The sequence below is a fragment of the Aegilops tauschii genome, chromosome 4 (assembly GCF_002575655.3).
Source record: "Aegilops tauschii subsp. strangulata cultivar AL8/78 chromosome 4, Aet v6.0, whole genome shotgun sequence".
Lineage (NCBI taxonomy): Eukaryota > Viridiplantae > Streptophyta > Magnoliopsida > Poales > Poaceae > Aegilops > Aegilops tauschii.
Genome location: NC_053038.3, coordinates 165,493,635 through 165,504,026, shown reverse-complemented (window position 1 = coordinate 165,504,026; position 10,392 = coordinate 165,493,635). Strand labels below are relative to the sequence as shown.

The 10,392-nt window shown below is 45.6% G+C and overlaps 1 long non-coding RNA gene across 1 annotated transcript; it reads left to right on the top strand.

Annotated features, from left to right (window-relative positions):
• Positions 1 to 1,414: 1,414 nt before the first annotated feature.
• On the top strand, positions 1,415 to 6,782 carry LOC141021263 (uncharacterized). The gene is made up of 2 exons (XR_012181679.1): positions 1,415 to 1,799; positions 6,527 to 6,782. It is a non-coding gene; the product is annotated as an uncharacterized lncRNA (long non-coding RNA).
• Positions 6,783 to 10,392: the final 3,610 nt, after the last annotated feature.

The following is a 10,392-nucleotide window of genomic DNA, read 5'->3' as shown; positions in this document are numbered from 1 at the left end:
CTATGTACACATGACTGAGACACGTCTCTGGTTAATAATCAATACCGGAACATGGATGCTCATATTGGCTCCCACATATTCTACGAAGATCTTTATCGGTAAAACCGCATAACAACATACGTTGTTCCCTTTGTCATCGGTATGTTACTTGCCCGAGATTCGATCGTCGGTATCTTAATACCTAGTTCAATCTCGTTACCGGCAAGTCTCTTTACTCGTTCCGTAATACATCATCCCGCAACTAACTCATTAGTTGCATTGCTTGCAAGGCTTATAGTGATGTGCATTACCGAGAGGGCCCAGAGATACCTCTCCGACAATCGGAGTGACAAATCCTAATCTCGATCTATGCCAACCCAACGAGTACCTTCGGAGACACCTGTAGAGCACCTTTATAATCACCCAGTTACGTTGTGATGTTTGGTAGCACACAAATTGTTCCTCCGGTATTCGGGAGTTGCATAATCTCATAGTCATAGGAACATGTATAAGTCATGAAGAGAGCAATAGCAATATACTAAACGATCAAGTGCAAAGCTAACGGAATGGGTCAAGTCAATCACATCATTCTCTAATGATGTGATCTCGTTAATCAAATGACAACTCATGTCTATGGTTAGGAAACATAACCATCTTTGATCAACGAGCTAGTCAACTAGAGGCATACTAGTGACACTCTGTTTGTCTATGTAAATCCCTACTCCTGCTTCGGTGGATTTATGGTGGAAAGGTGGTGGCGGAGTGTAGTACACTTGCCCGGCAAGGGTTGCCTCAGGGCGATAGTGGCTACGTGCGTGTGGGGGGTGTGAGTTATCCAACCTTCTAACCCTTTCTACAATTGCCACGGGCCTCCTTGTACCCCCGGGTAATTAAGCTACAGTAATCCTCTGCAAATGAGGCCACGTAACCGCTGTTACTGTTGCTAATCTCGTTTAGATTCAAAATGATTAAATTCAAATTGAAAATAAAGTCAAATATAAAAGTTTTCAAATGTCAAAACTAAAATGAGTAAACTGCGGATAATAAGTAATAAGTATTATTGGTGAAGAACCGAAATTTTAATAAAAGGTTTACGTGTTCCAAAATGATTAAAACAGTGGCTTAAACAATTATATATATGCTTTCTAATTTATAAAAACTCTCAACTAATTTATTTTATGCCAAGTTATTTTTGTGGCAGTGGCATAAATACTAATACTAATTTAGAAACTACTTTTGTATTTTAACTAAACTAGAATATTATGGAAATTGATTAAGACAGTAAAAAGAAATTAAGCAAAAAGAAAGACACAAACAACAACAAAAACAACAAAACAAACCTGCCTCCCCCAGTGGGCCTTGGCCCAACTGGCCATGGGCTAGCCCACATACCCCTCCCTCCTCCTCCTCCTGTTCACGAGAGGGGGATCGTGGAGGCCATCCATGGCGCCCCGACCAGGTGCCGGCCATCCACGGCCACCCCCTCGTCTATAAGACCCCGAAGCCCCTCCCTGGAACCCTAGTTCACCTCCTCTCCTCCCTCCCTCGCGCCCCCGTCCTCCTTTTTCCCCTCTGGTCGCCCACCATCGTCGTGGCCATGGACGCCACTGTCCACGCGCCTTCCGTCGACCCCGTCGCCTAGGACCGCGCCGGGAGCTCCGCCGTCAGTCTTCACATCGTCTACGACCACGACATCAAGCTCTCCGCCACTGCCTCGTCGGGATGGAGCTCTTCTCCCCGCTTCGGTCACCGGAGCTTCACCAACGATTGCGACGACGCTGCAGCTCCTAAGCCTCCCGCCGGCTACCGTGTGCCGTTCGGTGAGTACCTCCTCTCCCCTCCCGTTATTCCGCCGTAGGCTGCCGTCCCCGAGCTCGTCCGAGCTCTTGCTTATGGGTACGCGTACATGCATGCATCCTGCTAGCTGCTACTCTGCGTCGCTACAAGCTGCTGCTGCCCGCGGCCCCTGTTGCTCCGCACTGCCGTCGCTCTACTCCCGCGCCGGTGCCTTGATCTCGTACCGCTCGTGCGCGTCCACGGCTCCTGCAACCGCTGCTGTCTACACCGCAGCGCCAGCTTGCCTCGCTCGCGGCCTTCCCAGCCACCCTGCGAGCCCGCCGCCCGCTCGTCCACGCCCGATGCTGCCACTGCCGCTTGCCGTCGCCCCCGCGGAGCCAGTGCCTGCGCCGCGTGCACCGCGCGCCCGCACTGCCGTGCCCGGCGCCGCTTCCCCCAGCCTGCTACATCTCCGCATGTTGCTACGCTGCTTCGCCGCCGCGGTTCCTCGCTGGCCGCGCCACACCCAGCGCCCAGCCTGCGCGTGCATGCGCGCCCGCGTCTGTGCTGCTGGTGCTGCTAGCTTCCGCCGTCGGCGCCCCTGTGTGTGCGTGCGTGCTGCTGCTGTCTACCTTCTGCTGCCGCTCCTACTGACTGCTAGCTACAGTAACATTCAGTTACTGTAGCTGCAGCCAGCTTCGGCAAATTCACATTGAGTAGCCCCTTTGACAGCCAATAAACATCCACAAAACAAGTTCTTATGTGGATAAAAATAATTTGGGGAGAGAGTACACTTGAAAATTTTCATTTTATCCCACTGGACCAAATCCTTTTTACGCATGGATTAATTCCTACGAAAATCACAAAGTCCAATGTTCTGTTAATAGAAAAACTGAAAACAGCTTTATTTTCATAGCTACTTTAGAGCTGTTGATGATCAAGCAAATGAACCCTAATATGAATGAAAGGGATACTACCATGTAGGTCATAGAAAAATGCTAAAAATTGATATAAGGCACAAAATCAAAGGAGGTACAGATCCAGAGTTGTAGCCTTTTGAAAACAACTAAAAGTTGTTTAAAACTGACGAATTCTCAGACTTAGCAAAATTTCAGGGATTTTTAGAATATTGTTTAAATCTTTGAAAAATAGTAGAAAATAATCCGTAACTCCGATGAAAAAGTCTTCTACATGAAAGTTGCTCAGAATGACGAGACGAATCGGAATACGCTCTCCGTTCACCTGTCACATGCCCCTAGTGTAACGCCCCAGGACCGACGCTCCAGATGCCTTCCTTGTTTTGCGAGTCAGCTGGGTTATCTATTTGTTTGTTGCATCTCATCTCATAGCATCATGCGCATTGCATTTGCATGTTTTCTTAAAGCTTGCATCCGTTCGTAGTTGCCGTGTCCCTGCCTTCGTTGACGGTTCTGAGTCCCTCGAGTTTTCGCTTCCCTCTTGATCGTGACCGCCTAACCCCCTTTGCGTGCGTGTCCGAAACTTCCACGAACTCGATCCGGGCAGTCGTGACCGTTGGATTCAAATCATCCCCAAACATCTATAAAACATCTACGTTTCTTACTTGGACTTCCTAACCTATATTTTTCCCAGCCATCCGATTACAATCCTAGGGACGAGCTAGCCCTAACCAAAAATCCACTGGCTATATATATATATATCAGTCTAACCCTAGTTTTTAGGCCTCCTGTCCCATCCATTACATCCGCAGCGCCGCCACTCCACCGAGTCTCTCCTTCCACCTCGGGATCTTCCCAGATCCCCTCCCGATACAAAATCATCCCTTGGTTTTCCGCGCTGCCCAAATCCCAGCAGCCACCCACCTCCTCCTCTCGGTCCATCCTCGTGCCCAGCTTCAGATCAGGAGCCTCGATCTCGAGCTCCTCTACTTCTTCCCCAAGCGCCCGAGGCCTACCTCTTCTCCTCTCGATCCGGAAGGGATCGTGGAGCTGCTCGAGGCCCCGAGCAGCAGCGCTCGGCCTCGTCCCCTCGCCCCGCCGCCGCCGGCAACCAGCTCCTCCAAGTCGCCCCCATCTCTACACCCGCGCTGAACGCCTCCCGCTTCGCCGAGCACACGAAGGACTCCTCGCTCCCGTCATCAACCATGCGCCCATCGTCCCGAGCCAGGAGCCCCTCGTTCGAGAGCCAATCACCTCCTCCCGCTTGTCACCTCACCGGAGCTCCTTCCTCGACGCCGAGCTCGCCAAGCCCGGGCACCGCTCCTCCTCTGCGCGCCCCGTCTTTCTCGTCGACCAGGACTGGCCTCGTCCCTCTCTCTCTCCCTTCGTTCTCCTCCTTCTGTCTCTCTCGCTCTCTCAAATTCTCTCTCTCTCGCCAGGTACAGGAGCAACAGGAGGTCGCCCCTGCTGCCATGATCACCGTCCCGTGCCGTCGAGCCTCGCCAAGTCCTTCCCCGTGCCCGGATCCGCACCCCTCTGTTCCCTGCGCCGCCAAGTCCCTCGCCGGAGCACTCGTCCCCATGTTCCGCGCCTCTGCTTCCCCTGCATCGCCCCTGTCTTCTGCCTCGTCCTCGTTCGAGCAAAGCACGAGCGCACGCTGTCGCCGCGCGTTGACCCGCGCTTGGGTCGCGTCCAGCACACCAAGGCCCAGCGCCTCTTCCACCGACTGGGTCGAGCCCATGGCTGAGAAGCCGCTCCAGCCCCTCCCCTATACACTATCGAGCCAGCCAGATTCGGCCCGCGTACTTTTTTTTAGATCTGCGAGTTTGCTAATTAACCAGGGAACTGCATGTTTACAGATTGCACCCTCATGTTCATGCATTTAATTACTCTACAACCGTGCATCGGTTTAAAATGTTTTATATATGCAAAATGCTTAGAATTTCATCTAGTTTCATAATATGTTGCTTTCATCCGTGTTTAAAATGTTTAAATTGATGTTTGCTTTAATTCGCATAAATGCCATGTTAAATTTTTTTTTTCATAACTAAATAACCGTAGCTCCATTTTGAATAAACTTTATATGTAAATGGGGTAGGAAAATGCCTAGTTTAACATGGTGCACTTCATTTTGCTGTTTAACAACATTAAATTATGTTTTGGGCAGAACAGTAGAAAATTCGAAACATGCATATGAGGATTTTCCGGAATTGTAAGTTGTTGTTTCGGCCTCATTTAAACTTGCCTAAATAGTTAGTTTACTTATGCTTCACCTCTTGCCATGTTAATCAACATTTAATATTGTTTGGTACATAAATTAGAGAGAACTATATATTTGATGTGGTGTTTCGTCAATATGCAACTCGTTGCATATTGAGCTCCACTTAATTTGTAGTACTGTTTGTGCACTTTGCCATGCCATGCCTCATTAAACCGGACATGCATCATACTTGATTTTGCATCATGCCATGCTTATGTGATGGTTGTTTACCATGTTTCTTGCTTCTTTCCTGTTTGCTTCTCTCGTTAGCTTCGGTTTCGTTCCGGAGTTGTGAGGATTTGTTCGACTGCGTCCGTTTGTCTTCTTCATGGACTCGTTCTTCTTCCTTGCGGGATCTCAGGCAAGATGACCATTACCCTCGATATCACTTCTATCTTTGCTTGCTAGTTGTTCGTTCTATCGCTACGTCGCGCTACCTACCACTTGTTATATCATGCCTCCCATATTGCCATGTCAAGCCTCTAACCCACCTTCCTAGCAAACAGTTGTTTGGCTATGTTACCGCATTTGCTCAGCCCCTCTTATAGCGTTGTTAGTTGCAGGTGAAGTTGAAGTTGGTTCCATGTTGGAACATGGATATTTTGGGATATCACAATATATTTTATTTTATTAATGCATCTATATACTTGGTAAAGGGTGGAAGGCTCGGCCTTATGCCTGGTGTTTTGTTCCACTCTTGCCGCCCTAGTTTCCGTCATACCGGTGTTATGTTCCTTGATTTTGCGTTCCTTATGCGGTTCGGGTTATGGGACCCCCTTGAGGGTTCGCTTTGAATAAAACTCCTCCAGCAAGGCCCAACCTTGGTTTTACATTTGCCTACCTAAGCCTTTCCCTTGGGTTTTCGCGAGCCCGAGGGTCATCTTTATTTTAACACACCCCCAAGCCAGTGCTCCTCTAAGTGTTGGTCCGAACCGAGCAGCCTGCGGGGCCACCTTGGGGAAACTTGAGGGTTGGTTTTACTCGTAGCTTATCTCATCCGGTGTGCCCTGAGAACGAGATATGTGCAGGTCCTATCGGGATTTGTCGGCACAATCGGGTGGTCTTGCTGGTCTTGTTTTACCATTGTCGAAAAGTCTTGTAACCGGGATTCCGTGTCTGATCGGGTTATTCCGGTTGAAGGAATATCCTTCGTTGATCGTGAGAGCTTGTGATGGGCTAAGTTGGGACACCTCTGCAGGGTATAAACTTTCGAGAGCCGTGCCCGCAGTTATGTGGCAGATGGGAATTTGTTAATATTTGGTTGTAGAGAACTTGACACTTGACTTAATTAAAATGCATCAACCGCGTGTGTAGCCGTGATGGTTTATTTTCGGCGGAGTCCGGAAAGTGAACACGGTCTTGTGTTATGCTTGGACGTAAGTAGTTTCAGGATCACTTGTTGATCACTTCTAGCTTCTCGACCGTTGCGTTGCTTCTCTTCTCGCTCTTATTTGTGTATGTTAGCCACCATATTTTGCTTATCGCTTGCTGCAGCTCCACCGCACTACTTTATCCTACCCATAAGCTTAAATAGTCTTGATCTCGCGGGTGTGAGATTGTTGAGTCCTCGTGACTCACGGATACTTCCAAACAGTTGCAGGTGCCGATGATACCAGTGTAGGTGATGCTACAGAGCTCAAGTGGGAGTTTGACGAGGACCTTGGTCGTTACTATGTTTCGTTTACTGATGATCAGTAGTGCTGCCCAGTTGGGACGATCGGGGATCTAGCATTTGGGGTTATCTTTTTTTCTTTTGCATTTGACCATAGTCGGTCTATGTGTGTACTCTGAATGATGTATGTTAATTAATGTATTGTGTGAAGTGGCGATTGTAAGCCAACTCTTTATCCCATTCTTGTTCATTACATGGGATTGTGTGAAGATGACCCTTGTGACAAAACCATGCGGTTATGCCTCTAAGTCGTGCCTCAACACATGGGAGATATAGCCGCATCGTAGGTGTTACAAGTTGGTAATCAGAACCATCCTTAACTTAGGAGCCCCTTGCTTGATCGAATCGCTGTCGTTGTTGAGTCTAGAACAAAATGTTTTGAGTCTTAGGATTATATATATTAGAGAGTAGAATTCTTTTTACTCCTCAGCCCCTTCGTCGCTCTAGTGAGGCCTCCTGACGTAGATGTTTTGACTTTCCTATCCTCAAATTTCACTAAAAAAATTTAGGATCACGCGGGTATCTTGGGATCGTTTCGATATTCTTGTGACGAGAACATTGTTCTTGGTGCCTCCTGACATTTAAGGGTTGTGGCAGTGTCCCGGGGAGTTGAGCTCCGAGGTGTTGTCGACACAATTTTATCGTTGTAGTTCTGGAATACCTGAGTTTCGCCGACATCGAAAATCTCTTTTATGCAGTTGTTGGTGAGATAACCTCGACGCCACCCAGTACTAGGGCGGGAGTTCGGGAGTATTGCCATAACTCGTATAATGGATGCTTTTCAAAGGTTGAGGTACACGATTTTCGGAGTTTTCTTGGTTATGTGTTGACGGATGGATACAGATGGATGTATGGATTGTTAGTTTGGGTGAGATATATTGCTTCCCCTGTATCCCCAACACCAGACTGCGTAACCAGAATGCTTCGGGAGTTTATAGGTGGGAATTCAAGTATCACGTAGGAATTCTTTCCAACAGACACATGATACGATATGGGGTCTATCATATGTTTGTTCTGGCTTATTTCCTAAGCCAATCCTTTGTTTTGTTTTGAGTTGTGGTATTCAAGTTGCTTCAATCTCAAGTGTTGATTCCATACCTGTTCTAAGCGGTGTTCTCATATTTCTATGTGAATACTAATCCTTCTTGATCATCAAGGTTGTCATGTTAATTCCTTTCCAACCGGCGTGCTTCTCTTCAAGTGCATCCGATCATTTCAACATTCGCGAGATCAATTCTAAGTTTTCTCGACGGTGTCTGTTTCATTCCATCCCCCAAGTTGCCTTTGTTTTCCCGCCCTCCCACCCTTTTTCTTCAAGGACTCAAATTTCTTAATCAAGTATCCATCTTATGGATGTGAAAACTCCTTATTCTTTTCCTCCATGTTCTTACCTGGTGATTCTCATGAAGATGCTAAGGAAGCGACAAGTTTATCATTCTCCGTTCTCTTTTCTTCTCCGCTGGGTCCAATTCAAGCTTTCAGTGTTGATCATATTCCTTTCCTTGTTTCAAATGTTTTCTCATGCCGGTGCACCTCTTAATCATCCACCTCTTGCTATTCATGTTTATATGGAGTGCTGAAGATATCCCAGAAGATTCAAGTTTCTATTTGTAATCCTTTCAAGATATTTCTAGGTCTTACCTTATTCAAGCCATTTAATTCAACCGGTGCAATGTATCTTTTAAATTGTTCAACGGTGTTTCTTTTGGGTGGGCCCTAACCCACAGGTCTTTTCCAGAATCTTACCTGACCCTTCTAATTTTCCCGGAGCTATTCCCAAATTCATTTCAAAGTTTGACGTAAGAATGAGTTATCATCAGTCAAATGTCTTTCTCCAAGATCTTTCAAATTCTTTTCATTGTTGGTTCAACCTTTCTAATTTTCATCTCGGAGTATCTCAACAATTCATGTTGGTGTTTCTCGTCGTCATTCTCGGATCTTGAAGACCGAAGAAGAGTTCCTCTTAAGTCCTTACCCGTTCTTCCAAAGATTCATGGTTCTAGCTTCAGGCCATCATCATAATTGTTTTTCGATTATGATAATTATTTTCACCCATCCGACGCATTTCAGGAGTTGAGTTCCTTTGTCGATCATCCGAAGGCCATCTTTTCGAATATTAGTCATCCTCAGCTTTCAGCTCTCATTCTTCAAATCTTACCAGTGCATCGCTCAAGTATTCCCTACTCAGCTTGTGATCTCTTTGTTCTCATATATTTATATTCCCTCAAGTATCTTCATTCATTTTCTAATTCTTCCTGGTGTTTCGCTATATTTTCTTTGTTCGTTTTTATTCTTACGGCGGTTTGTTCAAGATTCCTCTTCCATTGTTCTCATATTAATTTATTCATTATTTCAATCCTACCGGGGGTTCGTTGAAGACCTTCCCAAGTTTGCGCTATATCTATCTTTATCCTTTCTACGAGAATAAGTACTATACCAAATCCGTTGCTTGTCATCAATCTAAATTGGTGAAGGATACGCATAACGCAATTCTTATTATTGTTTCATCCAAGTGATCTAATTTCTTATTTCTAGAGTTGTTCATCATGTCACATTCTCGGTTCAAGATGCTTCATCTTTTGTTTCCGGAGTTCTAAGCTCTCTCAGTTAACTCGCCGTGAAGCTTCATCTAAATCTTTACAAGGCTTCATCTTATTATTTTCAAGCTTCTTTTCTTTGTGACCATCCTTTTATTACCAGAGTTCTTCATGGAGGCTTTACATGGTGGTTTGTCAAGGATTCCTTTCATTCTTCAATTGTTCTTCAAGTTTTCTCGGAGTTAAGATCCGCCAAGCTATACTAAAAAATAAACATGGTGTTCAACACATGTTTTGTTTTGAGGAGTTCAAGCATGCTTCATCTTGCATTCCGAAGTGCAATTCTTCCTACCTTATCTTTTGAGGTGGTGTTATGTCATTCTGGACAATTTCCCTTTGGGTTTCATGATTCACAAAGTTTTCAAGAGTGACATATTTAAATCCATCATTTTATCTTCGTTCCAGAGATCTTTTCAACCAATCAATGTTTTTGTTGGAGTTGTATTGGGTTATATTTCACCTATAGCCTTCCCTAAGGAATGTAGCTATTTGTGGTGTTTATCAATGATCAAATTTTATCCTTCTCATCTTGGTGAAGAAGTTTTCATCTCCTTGTTGATCTCAATCCAATCAACTGTTTCCGTTAGTGGCGAGTCGTCACCTCATAATTTTGTGATGTGTTCCATAAGCCCAGAACAAGCTTGTTCTTTTCGTTGTTGATTTTCCAACAACTCCGTTTTAACCTTCTTGGAAGGGTGCTTTCCAAGCTCATTTGTGGCAGAAGTTGTCATTTTCTTCTCCATTCTTTTATTCCAAGGATCTATCTTCTATTATTTATTTCTTCCGGAGGCTTTGTGATGTTACTCTCTTCGACCCATCATCTCATTTTGTAAATATCATGTTCTTTTCCTTGCTTATCCGTTTAGCAGGAGTGCTGCGTCCTCTGCTCAAGTTCTTTTCATCTTATCAAGTCTTGCATCTCTTTTCAACCGGAGTGCTTGCATGTACTTCTTGTCCATTGTAACCCTTTTCTTATGTCTTTCAACCTACAAGGTTCTCATAATGTTGCTTGTTCCTCTTGTCTAACGGAGTGTTTTCAATCTTGTTCATCTCCCTTGTATTCTCTCTTTCAGTTTGTTCAACCTCTCAAGGTTCTTTGGTTTCACTCGTCTGTCAAAGAAGCAAATTTATTTTACCTCTTCCTCTTCCGTTTCTCCCTGGTGCTATCCTAGATCTCGGGACGAGATCCTC